At 35.2% G+C, this 18,848-nt stretch overlaps 1 long non-coding RNA gene across 1 annotated transcript; it reads right to left on the bottom strand.

Annotated features, from left to right (window-relative positions):
• Nucleotides 1–1,040: 1,040 nt before the first annotated feature.
• Nucleotides 1,041–14,669, bottom strand: LOC127156800 (uncharacterized). The gene is made up of 3 exons (XR_007825787.1): nucleotides 14,420–14,669; nucleotides 14,038–14,217; nucleotides 1,041–1,659 (listed from the first exon to the last, which is right to left on the bottom strand). It is a non-coding gene; the product is annotated as an uncharacterized LOC127156800 (long non-coding RNA).
• Nucleotides 14,670–18,848: the final 4,179 nt, after the last annotated feature.

Below are 18,848 nucleotides of genomic sequence, written 5' to 3'. Positions count from 1 at the left end.
TTATTATTATAAATATATAAAAACATTATAAAAAATACTATGCATATTTACTTCTACATATGCTTAACATTTATATATTAACATGTAATATAATAATTATTATAAATATATAAAATATAAAAGTCATGTTATGAAAAATAAATAAAAATAATAGTATATAAAAATATCACGGTTATTATTATTATAAATATATAAAAAACATTATGAAAAAAATACTACTTATATTTACTTCTACATATTCATGATTTATATATATATATATATATATATATATATATATATATATATAAATGAATTACAAAATTAATCATTACAAAAATAAATAAATGTTATAATAATGTTAAATAATGTTTAATAATAATAATAAACAATAATAAAAAAATTACCAAAAAAAATTAACAAATATTATTGATTTATATTATTTTATATAATTATTCTCTTGCAATTCTCTCGCTCTCTCTCTAATTTTATAAATTATATTAGTGTATTATGTATTTGAATTATAAAATGAATTAATATTAAATAGAAATACATGAATAATAATAATAATAATAATAATAATAATAATAATTCTATAAATTATATTATTATAATTGTAATAAAATATTAAACTATTATATTTAAATATTCCTACCAATTATTTACATTTTACACACTACCATTAAAAAGTTTTGGCTCATATTCAGACTTTATATATTACATATAATATTATTACTATTATTAGTACTATATGTAATTATTTCCTTAAGATACATATATACACACACACACACACATTATTTTTTTGTGTGTATATATTCATTTATAATTATAATATAATATAATATAATATAATATATATATATATATATATATATATATATATATATATATATATATACCATGTATGTATATATATATATATATATATATATATATACACATTTATTATGAAGTATTATTAAAATGTAATTTATTCCTGTCATGCAAAGCTGAATTTTCAGCATCATTGGTCCAGTGTCACATGATCCTTCAGAAACATTCTAATATGCGGATTTACTGCTCAGGGAACACTCATTATACTGTAACAGTTGTGCTGGTTAATCATTCTGTGGAAACCATAATATCTGATATGAAACTTAAAACAGATTTTTTTTCTATATTATTTACTGTCAATTTAATCCATCCTTGTTGAATAAAAGTATCAACTTCTATCAAACATAAATCCTACTCACCCCAAACTTTGCTAGCTGAAGTGTTTTGTTTCCCCCCCCCACTCCTAGTTCCCAGTTCTCTCATTTTCCAGATCCGCTGGTCTTTAAACACCACATTTCCGCCTGTGCAGCAGAAGCCAATTGATGGTGTTTCTGCAATTAGGTATTTGGAGCACAGTTGGCATAACAACTGTAGCTCTGTGTTACCTGCTGTGCTTCCCAGCGGTGGTAAATCTGACTGTAATAGACCTGCTTGGTGATTGTCACAATTTGTATTTGACTGCCGCACATGCGTCTGGTCCATACATGGGCATGATCGGAGCAGGAGGAAGCAGAATCTGGGAGAACAGCCAGAGCCCGCTCTTTTCTCATCGGGGGGTCAAGGTGAGCGTCCGATGCCAGGTATGCGCTGATGGGAGCTGGCAGAGCAACCACAATGCCACTGTGCTAATGCCCCTGGCAGCATCTGTCCAAGAGAGAGAAAAGAGCATGAGGAAATGGATCAAATGAGAAGGGGAAAAAATACAGCGCTTGTTATCCGCATATGACCTTGGAGGTGTCCATCATTAATAAGACAAGCTGGTGAGATCAGCAGGTGGACGGAGGTATAGAAAACTTACTGTATAATAATTAATAACACCCAATCAAGGTCTTTCTCCCTGACACATTCTCTGCTGGACGTTCGGTTCAATATGCTAAGCTTTGCTTTAAATAGGATTCCTGAGAAAAAGGTCCTAAGGTTAGGCTAGCAAAATGAACATTACTGATGAGAGTTTTATAAAATGGTTCAGGTAATAAAATCTTGAAGGCTGCCACATTCACAATTGATTGAATAAACGCACTTTGAATTCGATTTCAACTATCACCACTCGCCTTCTGGACATTTTGAGAAGTCAAATACACTTTCATGGCAAACTATTTTGCATTTTGTTGAACTGGTTGGTAAGTCATTTCTCATTTGTACATTTTCATATGGCTCCATAGAGATAAACCTTCATGCTTATGATTTTTTTCAATCTAAAAATAATGATTCTGTACGAAGCACATCTTGTGACTTCTTACGAAAACGTCAGCTTAAAATAATGAGCATCATGCACAAGTTTAGGAAGGTTAGCATTAGTTTAGTCAACATGGCAGTCAACCACTCAATGCTTAATTAGGAGTTCAAGCTAGAGGTCTTCACGGGTCCAAAAATTTGTACCCGAACCTGAAGAGGCCCGTAAATTTGTTGCACGGAACTGACCCGGACCCGTATTTAATTTGAAATTGGGACCCAACCCATGCAGACTTGAGAAATGTCTTAGGTTTACTACCCGGAACCGACCGTTATTCGTAAATTGGACACGAACCCGGCTGGGAAGACACAGACCCTTATTTCCCACTCACACTTTTCTCATCCTAATTTTACAAGTTACAAGTTACAAAACACAAGCAAAGTGCTGACTGACACCGATCACTGGCGGGTGCGGTGTTCTCCGATCGATTTGGGTATTTATTGGTTCGGGTCTCATGTCCTCCGTGAAGACCTCTAGTTCAAGCACATAGTGCTGAAACCCTATTGTAATTGTTAGAATGATCAATGATCAGTGATCTCCACATTAAACTGATCAACTGATCATGCAGACCAAACCGTAAGTCGTAGAGACCTGAAACTTGGAGGGATGGTAGTACACAAACGGCCTACAACGTCACCAATGCTCGCCCCAATCGGCCTGACAGGGAGCGCTACAACAACCAAAAGTATGAAATCGCGGGCTTAAATGTCTAGGAATCCTCTGAAGAGTGAATACCAATAATTATCAAAAAAAAGTTGAACTTTCAAGGGAACTTTCAATCAAAGAGACCCTAAAACATTCGAAAGGGGCAGGGCCACTTTTAGTAAAATGCCTGAGTTATCTTTGCCAAACTCAGAACACTTAATGTAAAGGCTCAATCTGAGGTCACAGGAAGAAAAAAACAAAAAAACAAAAAAAACATTTGTCCTATCAACCATCTCTCTTCATTTAGATTACCGTTTGCGCAACCATTTGTCCTATCAACATGAAAATGTGTGCGCACAGTCTGGTTCCAAAGTGCCACAAGTGTCTACAAGAACATTGCGTATCTTAAAAAACATGGTCGCCACTGGCCGATGAAGTTTGAGCACCTATTAGACATGGTTAACGGAGGCCGATCGGAACGAAACTTGGCGGGCCTGTTCGACTCACGGCCCCAAAGGTCTGAGAAAAATTTGACAGAAATCAGCCACTGGGGGGGGGTGCATTTTTTAAGGGCGCAAACAATTGTACGTCGCCCTTTTTCACACATATGCCCAATATTCATATCATATGATAGACGACCTCCTTCCGAACAACTTTGCTTCTAGAACCACTGCAATTACTCACCCCCTTGTCATCCAAGATGTTCATGTCTTTCTTTTTTTTTTTCCAGAAAATAAACATTTGTATACTTTTTAAGCACAAAAGCTCGTGTAGCATAGGCTCTGGGATGCACGATCACGTACTATTGAATCATATTGAAAGGTCACACGGAACCTAAGAACAAAGACTAAGAAAGTGCAAGTCAAACGCTGTTTACAAACAAAAAGGTACAACGATGTCGGACGCAGTTGTAGGAGAAAATAACATGGAGTTTTGAGACATACTCTACCTTTTTGAGCTGGAGTACACAGACAATAAACTTGTGGTAATTTGAAGATGTGATTCGTAGTAGTGATGGGAAGTTCGGATCATTTTACCGATTTGGAACTAAAATGAACGGATGTTTTTTCGAGTCATTTCGTTCATTTTAGCAAAATCAGCATCACGTGACAGCCCCATCAGATGAACGAACGACTCGAAAAACCTGAAGACTCGAAACAGGTGAAGTAATTCCAGTACAGAACTTAATAGGATGTTGCCCATATGCGACTGATTAAAGATTCGTTCAAAATGAACGAACCGTTCAAAAAACGACCCGTGGATGCGCATCCCAGAGCCTGTTCTACAGGAGCTTTTGTGCTTAAAAAGTATACTTTTTTTTTTTTTCCGAAAACAATGACCAGTCGTTCCGCCAGATAAGACCCTTCTTCCTCAGCTGGGATCATTTAGAGCCCTTTGAAGATGCATTTAAACTGCATTTTGGAAGTTCAAAATCGGGGCACCAATGAAGTCCATTATATGCAGAAAAATCCTGAAATGTTTTCCTCAAAAAAACATTTCTTTATGACTGAAGACAGAAAGACATCAACATCTTGGATGACAAGGGGGTGAGTAAATTATCTGTAAATTGTTGTTCTGGAAGTGGATCTCTCCTTTAAATGCCTTAAGCACTTCAACCCCACTAATCGCTATATTCACTTTTGTAATATGAAATATTAAAGAGGTGGTTCAGCTAAAAATGAAAATTCTGTCATTAACTACACACCCTCATGCCGCTCCAAACCCATAAGACCTTCGTTCACTGTTGGAACAAAAATTAAGATATTTTTGATAAAATCCCAGAGCTTTCTGATCCTGCATAGAAAGCAACGCAGCTGACACATCCAAGGCCTAGAAACGTAAGATATCACTCAAATAGTCCATGTGACATCAGTGGTTCAACAATATTTTTATGAAGCTATGATAAATTTTTGTGCACAAAGAAAACAAAAAACTTTATTCACTCCTAAACATAGCATTGTGGTACTGTTGTAAATTTCTCCAGAGACTGACACGGAAGAGAAGAAATTGTCAAAAAAAAAAAAAAAACCAACAACAACAACAAAAAAAAAAAAAAAAAACTTTTTTTCTTTGCACACAAAAAGTATTCTCATAGCTTCATATTACGGTTGAACCACTGAAGTCACATGGACTATTTTAATGTTCTTACTACCTTTCTGGGCCTTGAATGCGTCGGCTGTGTTTACACAGGGTCAGAAAGCTCTCGAATTTAATTAAAAAATATATTAATTTGTGTTCTGAAGATGAATAAAGGTCTTACAGGTTTGGAACAACATGAGAGTAATTAATAATCATTTTCGGATTATTATTATAAAACTATTCATTTAAAAAAAAACACTTTTCAGACTCTCACTGTCTACTAAAGATATATCATTTTACAAAATGTACCTTCATGCTGTACATTCATGCTTTTAACTTTCTCTCTCTTTTTTTTTTTTTCCCTTAAAATGGTAAATTACCGCCAGTGTCATTTCCAGAATATCTCAAGTCATGTATCGTGTTTAAATACCATTTTGTGGCGGGAAAAAAAAGAGAAAGAAACATTTTATGTATCCTAATTACATACAATTAAATATTTTTACACTTTCTTGCACAATTTTACAAAATTACAGCTTGACTGGAATGAGCCGTTCTCGTTTCATTTCAAGCTCTTCACAAACTGTTGTCTTGGTAACTCTTACGTCAAACAAACCCGGCTGTGCACCAAAAATGCCCCTTAAGTTTTAAAAACACTATAAGATTGCAACTAAATCCTTTTCACACAAACATTGAAATCTCTCTTCATTTAGATTATCACAGTCTTAAACGTGAGCCATGTGGCCTTTTCAAGTTAAAATCACAAGCACAATCTATGCATTAAAGAACAAAGTAAATGATAAAGTCATGATAAATCATCTATTTAAATGAATAAAATCAGTCTACATACAGTAAATCTGCTTTGAGTTGATGCCTAAAGTTGCACTTAGTTGCCCAGGAACAGCAAACTGCCTATCGTTAAACTAATTCAGTATAAAACTTAATTTTCTGTAATTTTCCATCATTGCCATCTCATCTTATATATCAAAAGAAATATTTGGCTGTGGCAAAAACATTTAGATATCACACAAATTTATAATTTTAATTTATATAGTTTACCCAAAAAAGAAAGTTCTGTCATTAATTACGCACCCTCATGTTGTTCCAAAACCGAAAGACTTTCGTTCATTTTCAGAACACAAATTAAGATATTTTTAATGAAATCCATTGATAGTCTATACAACAGTTCAATTCACATTAATTAATTTTCATTTTTGGGTGAACTATCACTTTAAAATCACGTTTCCACCATTCCATTTTTGTGCCAATCAAAACGACCAAATGATGACTTATTGCTTTAATAAAATATTGAATTCTGTTCTATTTTAGGTGAAAGTGTTTTGTTCACATGCAAATTGAGAACCAATAGAAAGATCAACAGAGCACGTTTTACGTATATTAGCATTTCAAACATTAGCGCAAAAAGGGGATTTGGATGAAACCCAGTCGTAAGGCGATGTCAATAAGTGTGGCGATGGGGGGAGAAAAAAGGGAGGAACGGACAGGGAAATTTCGAGGACACCCACGCCGCGGGTCTTTCAAAGCCGAGCTGTCAAAACCGGATTACCAGAATGAGCAAGAAGCCTACAATAGGCAGAAGCTTATGTACTTTAGCGGCCAGGATTTCGTTTTTAATCCACTGTAAGTTCGAGGAAAAAAATACGCAAATCAGTGGAAGACACTGGAACGTTTTGTGAAGGGAAGAGAGCGATAACTTGTTAAACGTTAATGATGTACCGAAAATCAAGAAACGCAGCGCACCTGTAAATCTACAATGGCTCGTCACCTGTCCGCACTGAACCTGACAAAATGAGAGTTGAATACTTACGTTTCAGATTAGCATTTCGATTCATCGGATCCCATTCAGACGCTCAGACTCCCGCGTAGAGTCACAGTCTACAGTCACTAATTATATGCAAATGACTGCTCTAGGGGAAAGAGATGTTAGGAACATAATTGTGGGGGCTGAGACTGAGAGACTCGGTAAAATAATTGCTGTGGAGGTCAAGGCGATTATCATCTCGCGAAGATGTTATTTTTCTTGTTCCTCAGGTGGGTTCCGTTCAGCAGATGTTTGTGAATGTCCTCCTCTTCACCTTTTGCCTCTCCCGCCATTGCTCAGCGAGTTTCCCGCGGTTTTTTCTTGAGCGCGAACGTTTGAGGAGCTGAGGAGAGTTCAGCGCTTATTCTTTTGACCGTTCAAGCAAACAGAACAGACAGTCCACTTGCTCAGCGGTGAAAAAAAGTGCTGAATCTGGGGCTTTCTGTACCTGCCATGCCAACTATATACATTACAGATGGGGCACCCAAAATTAAATCCATAAATCTTTTTTTTTTCTTTCTTCTTCTTCTTTCAGGAGTGACCGTTTTGTACAGTACGTGTTTATCTTCCTCTACTGAGTTTAACCAGATGCTATATATTGAATTAGATTATATAATTTTGTTATTTTCACCACAAATACTGTATGTCTTCTATTTAAATTAGACTTTTTTCTTCGTTTAGGAGTTTAAAGATGTGAAGCAAACCAACCAGACAGGAGATGAACCACAACATGAACTTTGAAGTATTAAAAAAAAAAAAAAAAAAAAAAAAAAAATCAGACAAAATTACAACACTGTACATTAATGATGGAAAGAACATTACACTGTGAAGGATGTAAAATCATAAATAATGAAGAAATATAAAACTGTTGATTTAAAGATGCTGATTATAAACTAACAGTCAAAGGTTTGGAATAATCACCAAGGCTGCATTTATTTGATATACAGTAGAAAGATAATACTGTGACTTTTTTTGATCGATTAGGCTAATTATACACTACCAGTCAAAAGTTTTTGAACAGCAAGATTTCTACTTAAAAGTTAAAAGTTTCTTCTGCTCACCAAGTCTGCATTTATTTGATCCAAAGTACAAAAGCTGTATATTTCTGAAATATTTTAGCTATTTAAAAGAATTGTTTTCTATTTGAGTATGTTTTAAAATGGCATTTATTCCTGTGATTTCAAAGCTGAATCATTACTCGTCACATGATCCATCAGAAATCACTCTAATGTTCTGATTTGCTGCTCAACAAAACATTTATTATTATGATGTTAAAAACAGCCGAGTAGAATTTTTCAGGTTTCTTTTTTCAGCATTTATCTGAAATAGAAATCTTTTTTTAACATTATAAATGTTTTTATCATCCCTTTTGATCAATGTAAAACACCCTTGCTAAATAAAAGTATTAATTTCTATGAAAAAGAAGACTTCTTTGAAAAACATTAAAAATCTTACTGTTCAAAACCTTTTGACTGGTAGTGTACTAATATGCTAATATCCTGGTTTGCTGCTCAATAAACGTCTTATTATCAGAACGATGTGAAAAATGTTTGTTTGTGCTGCAAGCTGTTTTTTTTTTTTTTTTTTGCACTTTAAATAAAGCTAGAAAATCCAGAACTACTTTTTATTCATTGAGCTTTATTCATTCAGAGTCCAGATCCATTTTTAAGCTTTATCTGAAGAGAGAGTAGCACTTAATAACTTTAATTAATAAATCAATAAACATTATAAAATGATTAACAAATTATTAGATAATATATATTGAAACAGCCACAAAAATATGAGTGAAAATGTGCTTGTAAATGTTTACTAATAAACTTACTGAACATTACATAATGATTAACAGATCATTAGATAAATTAAAATGCTTAATGTTTTTACTATAACAAAGTTTGAATAAAGAGGGATTAGTTAAAGACCACTAACCACATATAATAGTAATTTGTAGCTATTTGAATATTAACTAATGATCTGTTGAACATTATATAATGTTTGTTAATGATTTATCAATTGAAGTTGTTGCTTTTGTTGCACTACAACAAATAAATCATAGTTAATTTCCTGCTGGGTTCATTTTTCTTTTGTATGCGTTTAAATGTAGAATCATAAGCCTTTTATACCTTTGTCATTATCATGTTCTGCCACCATCTGCCAGCAGTCACCTGTTCAGCTCAGAGGACTTCATGTCAGAAGGTGTTGTGGCAAAATACAGAGAATGAGTGGGGGAAAAAAAGGAAAAGGTGGTCTAATGGGCAACACGCATGCATTTTAATATGCACATCAACATACTGGAGCAGCCGTTGACAACCTTTGTCACCTAAAGTGCAATTTTAAAATAATTTTTAATTCATTTATTCATGGTCATAGTCAATGAAAAGCAACAAAAAAGCACTGCTGCATTACATCCAGACCAATCTGTACAATTATTTATTTATTTATTTATTTTTAAAGTACTGATGTATCAGAGTCATCTTTGACTAGAAAAGCAGACCTTTTTACCCTGCTATATGTTGACACTGCTTACTGGTGACATTTTTACAGGTTCAAAACGTAGCTTAGATGAGCAGTGACAGGTTGCCATATCTTCAATAAATCACCTGCTTTCGGCCTACCCCTGATAACTCATCTTGCTCAGGCGGGATGCTGCTCTTAGTTCTCGTTCACTGTGTTTGGACACAGTAAAGACATTTCGCCTGCACACCACCTGCTCTAGTAGCATTAGTTTTATTGTTTTCCATTTCCGGCGTAAACCAACACATACAAGAATGACTTTCTAGGCGAAATGTGGCATTTAATGTGCACTCTCCACGATAATATCTACTCTGCTGGGCTTAATAGAACTCAGACTGAGAGCTAATATTTTGGGGTTCTTCACAAACAAACAAATCCAGCGCAAACAACACCTACGTGCTTTGCACAGAAATATACATCAAGCATTAGTTTCACTCAGGCTGCAATGAATTTTTCAACTAATTCTTAACATAATGCATCTGTTGCTCAGTATTTATTTTTAAGCCTGGTATATTAAAATAAATTTCACTAAAAATAAATTGTATTCTGAAGCACAGTATACAAAACTTAAATTAGATATTTGAAAAATTAGAGAACACTTTCAGATACCTCCAAGTTATTGGTGGTAATCTGGCACCTGGTGCTAATTTCCTTGATAAACCCTATTTAACTGGCAGCATTCCTCCAATTTTCACTGAGATTGCAAAATGACGGGTTGCTCTAAGGTGACTGAAACCCTGCAACAGAAGGTTGTCCAAATGAAGTCCAAAAGGGATAACCCTTTCAGCCATTGCAAGAGAATTTGGCCAGTCCAAAACTCTGATTTCTCGAATATTGCAAGTTTACAATGACACAAATTCCTTCGAGTCCTCCAAAAAGGCTGGTCTTCCACATAAAACAAATGCATGAGAAGACAGGATAATGCAGAGACTCTCATTGGGGAATTGGTTCAACACTGCAGCTGGAATTGCTTGTAAGGATCTGTCTTCGCACATTTAAGAGAAGTCAGACTCAAAGGATACTCTGCAATGACCAAAAAGAAAGAGTCAAAAGGCTAAGCTCACCTTTGCTTAGGAGCATGTTGTGTGGAAAGAAGAGAACTGGTCCAAAGTCCTCCAAAAGGGCTGGTCTTCCACACAAAACAAATGCACGAGAAGACAGGATAATGCAGAGACTTTAAATGGGGAATCAGTTCAACACTGCGGCTGGAATTGCTTGTAAGGATCTGTCTTCACACGTTTAAGAGAAGTCGGACTGAAAGCACACTTTTGCAGTGACCAAAAAGAAAGAATTAAAAGGCTAAGCTCACCTTTGCTTAGGAGCATGTCGTGTAGAAAGAAGAGAACTGGTCCAAAGTCCTCCAAAAATGCTGGTTGTCCACATAAAACAAATGCATGTGAAGACAGGATAATGCAAAGTCTCTCAATGGGGAATTGGTTCAACACTGCAGCTGGAATTGTTTGTAAGGATCTGTCTTTGCACCTTTAAGAGAAGTCAGATTCAAAGCACACTCTGCAGTGACCAAAAAGAAAGAATCAAAAGGCTAAGCTCACCTTTGCTGAGAAGAACTGGTCCAAAGTTCACTTTAGTGATGAGAGCAAGTTTAATTTATTTGGGTCTGATGGGAAACATTTTGTTCAGCGTCAAACTGAGGAAAGACTGAAGCCCAAGTGTGTAAAGAAGTCGGTAAAAGGTGGAGAGGATGTATCATGGTTTGAGGGATATTTTCTGCAGCAGGAGTTGGGCCTCTTATACAGATACATGACAGGGTGAATGCAAATGTTTATCAGAACAACATGCATTTCCTTCCCTGCAAACATCTCCCAATCAGCCTACAATTTTCATGCAGGACAATGCCGCTGTCACACCGCAAAACAGATAAAGCTGTTCCTTGAAGCTGAAAACATTATTATAATAATATAGCTGGCCCAGAGTCCTGATTTAAACTAGATTGAAAATCTCCGGAAAATAAATTGGCACCAAAGTTAAACCATGGAACTAAGGAAAAGAGTGGACCAAGATCACACCAGTGCAGTGTGAGAAACTAGAAATGTCCTGCGGCTGTAGATGCGCTGTCATTCAAAGCAAGGGCCTCTACATTTCCAATAATTTTTGACTGTAACCCTTCAAAACTGTAGTTGTAATCTTCTTTTATGCACAGTGATTACTGTGCTCTAATTTTGATCAGTTTGTTTTCCACAAAATAAACGTTTGTGCTGAAATTCCTAGGATATTTTGTCAAACAAGTAAGTAGAACAGTGGTATACAGCTAATATTCCCTCAAATTTTGAGCGATGAAGGTTAACAATATTTCAGAAAAAAAGCATCATTAAAGTACTCACTATGACTCAATATGCACTAGATTTCAAGTCTTCGGAGTGATCAGACCAAAAATCCAACAGTCCATCCACCTTTGAACTTTTCATTTAACATGTTTCACCTCAAAGTCTGTCTGAACAAGGTCATATATCATGTCCATAAAAATAACATGACGGAGTCCTAAAGCAGGGCATATAATGTTATATCTGATAAAATCTTTATAAAACATCTCTTATTAATAGTACAAAGGAGATGGCCTACATTTAATAGAAAAGCACTAATCAATAAATGTCAGCCATGCTCAATGAATTTTATATCAAAATGCATCAACCACCACAGAGTGAAAGGCTTTTGTTTGCAAAGTTCAGACAGACATTTTTTCCCCTTCTGCACCTTGTAGTTTTGTATTTGTAAAAAGATTTTGACATCGGCACTGCAGAAGCTTGAAAACTTGATACTGTACGGAAGCATTTAGAGCAATTTCACTTTTTCGCTTCATCCTGTTTTTCATCTTGTCAAAGATCTGGGCGATGACACCTTGGGAAAGATGTTTCGGAGTAGAAGAGAGTGTTTTTTTGAAGGGCTTTTACGCCGAGATGGAAGATGTGTGCAATTACGTGGAAATGACGAAAAATGCTCAAATAAAATGAACGTGCACTGAAACACGCATATCTCAGATTGGTCAGACAATTAAAGGCTCTCAGGGAAGCAGAGGACGGTCGTGGCAAAAGCCATTAATGGCTGAAATTGATCCTCTGAAAATACACTGGACCAATCAGGTCAAAAACATTAGTTTGAAGAAAATATTTTCTTCTTGTAGAACTTTAAAAGAATTTTGAATGTCTTATCAACAGCACATACTATATCTATCTATCTATATATCTATCCATCTACAGTTGAAGTCAAAAGTTTACATACACCTTGCAGAATCTGCAAAATGTTTTTTTTTTTTAATCAAAATAAGAGGGATCATACTAAATGCATTTTATTTTTTTAGTACTGACCTGAATAACATATTTCACATAAAAGATGTTTACATATAGCCCACAAGAGAAAATAATAGTTGAATTTCAGTTTACGTACACTTGATTCTTAATTTGTGTATTGTTCCCAGAATGATTCACAGCTGTTTTTTTGTTTGTTTGTTTGTTTAGTGATAGTTGTTCATGTGTCCCGCTGTTCTTCAGAAAAATCCTTCAGGTCCCACAAATTCTTTGGTTTTTCAGCATTTTTGTGTATTTGAACCCTTTCCAACAATGACTGTATGATTTTGAGATCCATCTTTTCACACTGAGTACAACTGAGGGACTCATATGCTATTACAGATGGTTAAAACGCTTCAGAAGGAAACAATGCATAAAGAGCCGGGGGGGAGTGGGGGGTGAAAACTTTTGAACAGAATGAAGATGTGTACATTTTTCTAATTGTGCCTAAATATCATATTTTTTTTTCATTTAGTACTGCCCTTCAGAAGCTACAGAAGATACTTACATGTTTCCCAGAAGACAAAATAAGTTACATTTACCCTGATCTTCAAATTCAAAACGGTTTCACCCCCAGCTCTTAATGCATCATTTTTCCTTCTGAAGCATCAGTGAGCGTTTGAACCTTCAGTAATAGTCCTCAGCATGAAAAGATGCATCTCAAAAGCATACAGTCATTACTGGAAAGGGTTCAAATACACAAAAAATGCTAAAAAGCCAAATAATTTGTGAGAACTTAAAGACTTTTCTGAAGAACAGCGGGCAGTTTAACTGTTCAGGACAAACAAGGAACTCATGAACAACTATCACACACACACACAAAAAAACTGTGGATCATTCAGGTATCAACACAGTATTAAGAATCAAGTGTATGCAAACTTTTGAACAGGGTCATTTTTAAAAATTCAACTATATGTAAATGTCTTTTATGTGAAATATCTTATTCAGGTCAGTACTAAATAAAAAAAAAATAAACTTCTGACTTCAACTATATCTATCCATTTGAAAATGTTATCTATGGCAGTGCATCCCTACATTTACTGCCATGGTTCATGTTTTCTGCATGTTGGCAGACAGTAGCGAAATCCTACTGAAAGACTGATTAAAATGCACTTCTCACTGACTTTATATCAGCTTTAGTCACAATAGATTAATTTTACTCATTGACATTGAATCCCTTATGTCCCATTTACTGCTGTGTAATAATTTTCAGATGGCATATGAAATGGTACCCTCAAATTACTTAAAAGATTTAGGACTAAAATTAGTCGAGTAACTGCTTGTGCTGAACTGACACGAGGTCGTTTAACAGGTCGTTTCGGGACAGAGGTTGTCTGGGCACCTAAATGGCGGCATGACAAAACAACAACTTCTCAGCCTGACATATACTACACTTGCCGATGGCTTCTCCCAGCTGTATTCTGACCACTGACCTTTGATCCCTGGTTTTCCTAGGAGAACTGTAAGAATGGTCGTCGTCCTCTCCGTACCGTGACCCCAGGCCCCGGAGGAGCACTGCCAGGAGAAGAGCCAGGTCTAGTGAGGTCAGAATGACAGACAGAATAAGGATCCGGTTTCCCGCCTCTTTCCGTCCCTATCAGCACCGATCTGTACTGGAATCATATTTGAAATGACAGGCTTTTAGAGGAATTTCACACCCTGTGGTAAAACGGCTGTCAGATGATTGTGAAACAGGCTGTAGATGAATAGAATGTAGGACAAAATTAATGTTTCATTTTATGCTAGCACACATTTTTGTGATATATTTTTTAATGAATGTAAACTTTTACCATTTATGATTTACAGTTTACTCACTCTCAAGCCATTCGAAATGTAGATGAGCTTGTTTCATCATCAGATTTGGAGAATTTCAGCAGTATATCACTTGCTCATCAATGGATCATCTGCAGTGAATTGGTGCCATCAGATTGAGAGTTCAAACAACTGTTAAAACATCACAATAATTAATTAGCTTCTTAGAAACACGCAGCTTTTTGCTTCACAAGACATTATTGGATGGACTGGAGTCGTGTGGATTACTTGTGCTGTTTTTATCAGCTGTTTGGCCTCTTGTTCTGACAGCACCCATTCACTCCAGTAGATCCATTAGTGAACAAGTGATTTAATGCTAAATTTCTCACATCTGTTCTCACATCTTCGATGACCTATAAATATATGCTTAAGAGAAAACCGTCTCATAACAGCCCATTAAAGCAGTTCCTTTTTTTCTGACGTTACATTATTAATGCAAAAAAAACATGCCTCACCTTGTGAGAACTCATGCTGCCTCCATACAAATCTGACTCAACTCAAACTCACCTGACCTGACCCCCAAAACACAATATAATCACACCAGCCAACAGCATAAGAGGCCATGGGAGAGATGTTATCGATGTGCACTGAATACAAGAAATCCAGCGCACAGTTTAATCTTTCACCTGTAATGACCAGGCCGTGTTACTGCTGCTGCCAGTGCTTGGGAATTGATCCAATACCCACGCTGATCTTCAATGACACTGGACCCTGGCCTAAAATCTGTTCATCTGCAATTGCGTAATGTTGGAGACTGTTCTTTTTGTACACTTATGGCTACATAATAAACAGTATTTACTACTGCCTACACTATCTATCTATCTATCTATCTATCTAGATTTTAATCAATCCTCATTTTTATGAAACAACACTGCTTCTTAAATCCCATTAATCGTTTAGTCTAGCCTGTTTTCAGTTAATAAACAGAACATGTAGCACCTCCCAGGGGTGTCATTAGGGCTAATCATTCGGGGCTAGAGTAAAACAACCGTCAAATATATGCACAGAAATGTAAAGGTATTCACGGCAAGTCGGCAACCCTTCAAAATAAAAGTTCGGTTTAACTTTATTCATCATTCAGTATAATGTATGTGTCTACTACTACTACTACTACTACTACTACTACTACTACTATTAATTAATAAAAAAAGTATACATTTTTTCACACAATATTTCTTCCATGTTTTGCATTTTAATAGTAAATGCCAAAAATGAAATATAATTTCCATTAAAAGATATATTAAATCAATATTGTATACCTTCATCTAATAACCAGAAAAATACACAATACAGAATTCCATAAGGCTATTGTAAAAATAAATAAAAGTTGTTTTTATGCATTCAAATAAACAGACATGCTAAAACATATTTGTGACCCTGGATCCCAAAACGTAAGTGTCATTTTTTTTTCAAAATTTATCACATTTCATCATATGAAAGCTGGATAAATAAGCTTTTCATTGATGTATATTTTGTTAGGATAGGACAATATTTGGCCAAGATACAACTATTTAAAAATCAGGAATCTGAGGGTGCAAAAAAATCAAAATATTGAGAAAATCGCCTTTAAAGTTCTTCAAATAAAGTTCTTAACATTGTATATGACTAATCAAAAATTAAGTTTTCATACATTTACAGTAGGAATTTTACAAAATATCTTCATGGAACATGATCTTTACTTAATTTCCTAATGATTTTTGACATAAAAGAAAAATCAATAATTTTGACCCATACAATGTATTTTTGGCTATTGCTACAAATAAACCCCAGCGACTTAAGACTGGTTTTGTGGTCCACGGTCACATTGGGTAATAATAAAATGTAAAGTCAGAAAAAATAAAACATTTCATAGGGTCCCAAACATCTAAATTTTCTTAACTTTTGATAAATTGACTGTAAATTGTATAAGATTCATAGTTTTAATTAATTACACATGATTAATTACATTTTGATTAATAAAATTAAATTTAAAAATTAAAAAGAAGACCAGAAAAATGATACAGAAAACAGAATTAAAAAAAAATAAAATAAAACGGAATTTGGAAAAAAAAAAAAAATAGGGCCCTATTTTTGCATGCAACTATATATTTGTTATAAATACATTTTCAAATGTATTATTTTATTTGTCTAACATATTTTTGTAATGTTATAATTTTGTTATAATACTTTGATATGTTTGCTATTGGCAGTGATTACTATTTACTATTGTTAATAGTGTGACAAGGTCTTTAACACCCGGTTTAATGCTCCCGGACCCACCTAGAAGGATCCAGGTTCAACCACTGGTGTCTAACAAAATCTTATGTGAGGTTGATGTGAGCTCCCACCCACTACCACTAGCCCCTGATGTTTTGGCACCAGCCCCAGATGTTTTAAAATCCGAGAAACGCCCCTGGCACCTCCCATCCAATAAATCGCAATAAGCTTTGTGTTTTGCTAAATATATGCACCTTGGTTACTTCTGATATGAAACGAAGTCTCAAATTCCAAATTCTGTCTATTTTATTACAGTATTCAAACAATAAATACCGCTTTGACGCTGTTTAATGTGGAGTGACAGATCGCTTTAGCACCTCAGTTCAACATAAGCGGTGTGTAAACTGATCATCTCCTCCACTTTAACTAGTTTCAGCATGAAATAAACATCCAAATCTATGTTAAAAGACAGAGTACAGCTTACCGAAATCCGTATCCTGTCTCATGTAATCGCTCGATCAGTGTTTCAACAGCAGAAAGACGTCAATATAACAGCTTGTAAACAATATGTCACGTAACGTCACATTTACCTCAGAAAAACATATTTGGTGACCATATGCTTGTTAGTCAGCTAGAAAAATAAACTGTAGAGAGGAGCATTTACAAAATGTATGCACATTTGTTACTTCTGATATGAAACAGAATCTCAGATTTCTAATTCTGTCCATTTTATTACAGTATTCAAACAGTAAATACCATTTTGGTGCTGTTTAATGTGGAGTGACAGATCGCTGGAGCTCCTCAGTTCAAGAGAATTGGTGCGTAAACTGATCATCTCCTCCACTTTAACTAGTTTCAGCACGAAATAAACATCCAAATGTACCTTAAAAGAAAGAGTACAGCTTACTGAAATCCGTGTTTCATGTAATCACTCGATCAGTGTTTCAACCGCAGAAAGAAGTCAATAAACTTGTAATGAACATCACATTTACCTCAGAAAAACATATTTGGTGACCATATGCTTGTTAGTCAACTAGAAAAATAAACTCTAGAGAGGAGCATTTACACCTTTGTCAATTTTGATATGAAGCAAAGTCTCAGATTTCAAATTTTGTCCTTTTTATTACAGTACTCAAACAATAAATACCGTTTTGGTGCTGTTTAAAGTTGAGTGACAGATCGCTGTAGCACCTCACTACAAGTTATGCGGAAGCGGTGCGTAAACTGATCATCTCCATTTTAACCAGTTTCAGCACGAAATAAACATGAATAAACATCCAAAGGTATGTTAAAAGAGAGTACAACTTACCGAAATCCGTATCCTGTCTTATCTAATCACTCAATCGGTGTTTTAACTGTGGAAAGACATCAGTAAACTTGTAAACAACGTCACGTAACGTCACATTTACCTCAGAAAACCACTAAACAAAAAACATTTGGTGACCATATGCTTGTTAATCAGCTAGAAAAATTAACTCTAGAGAAGAGAATTTACGCAGCTTTGTTAGTTTTGATATGAAACAAATTCTCAGGTTTCAAATTCTGTTCATTTTGTTAAGGTATTCAAACAATGAATGTCATTCTGGTGCTGTTTAATGTGGAGTGAGAGATCGCCGGAGCTCCTCACTTCAAGAGAAGCAGTGTGTAAACTGATCATCTCCTCCACTTTAACTAGTTTCAGCATGAAATAAACATGAATAAGCATCCAAATCTATGTTAAAAGACAGTACAACTTACTGAAATCTGTATCCTGTCTCATGGAATCACTCAATCAGTGTTTCAACAGCAGAAAGACGTCAATATAACAGCTTGTAAACAATGTCACGTAACGTCACATTTACCTCAGAAAAACATATTTGGTGACCATATGCTTGCTAGTCAGCTAGAAAAATAAACTGTGGAGAAGAGCATTTACAAATATGCAACTTTGTTACTTCTGATGTGAAACAAAGTCTCAGATTTCAAATTCTGTCCATTTTATTACAGTATTCAAACTGTAAATACCATTTTGGCGCTGTTTAATGTGGAGTGACAGATCACTGGAGCTCCTCAGTTCAAGAGAAGCGGTGTGTAAACTCATCATCTCCTCCACTTTAACTAGTTTCAGCATGAAATAAACATGAATAAACATCCAAGGTACCATAAAAGAAAGAGTACAGCTTACTGAAATCCGTGTTTCATGTAATCGCTCGATCAGTGTTTCAACCGCAGAAAAAAGTCAATAAACTTGTAATGA

This window comes from Labeo rohita, chromosome 25 (assembly GCF_022985175.1).
Source record: "Labeo rohita strain BAU-BD-2019 chromosome 25, IGBB_LRoh.1.0, whole genome shotgun sequence".
Lineage (NCBI taxonomy): Eukaryota > Metazoa > Chordata > Actinopteri > Cypriniformes > Cyprinidae > Labeo > Labeo rohita.
The sequence above is the reverse complement of the archived record's forward strand: the minus strand, read 5'-3'. Positions and strand labels throughout refer to the sequence as shown.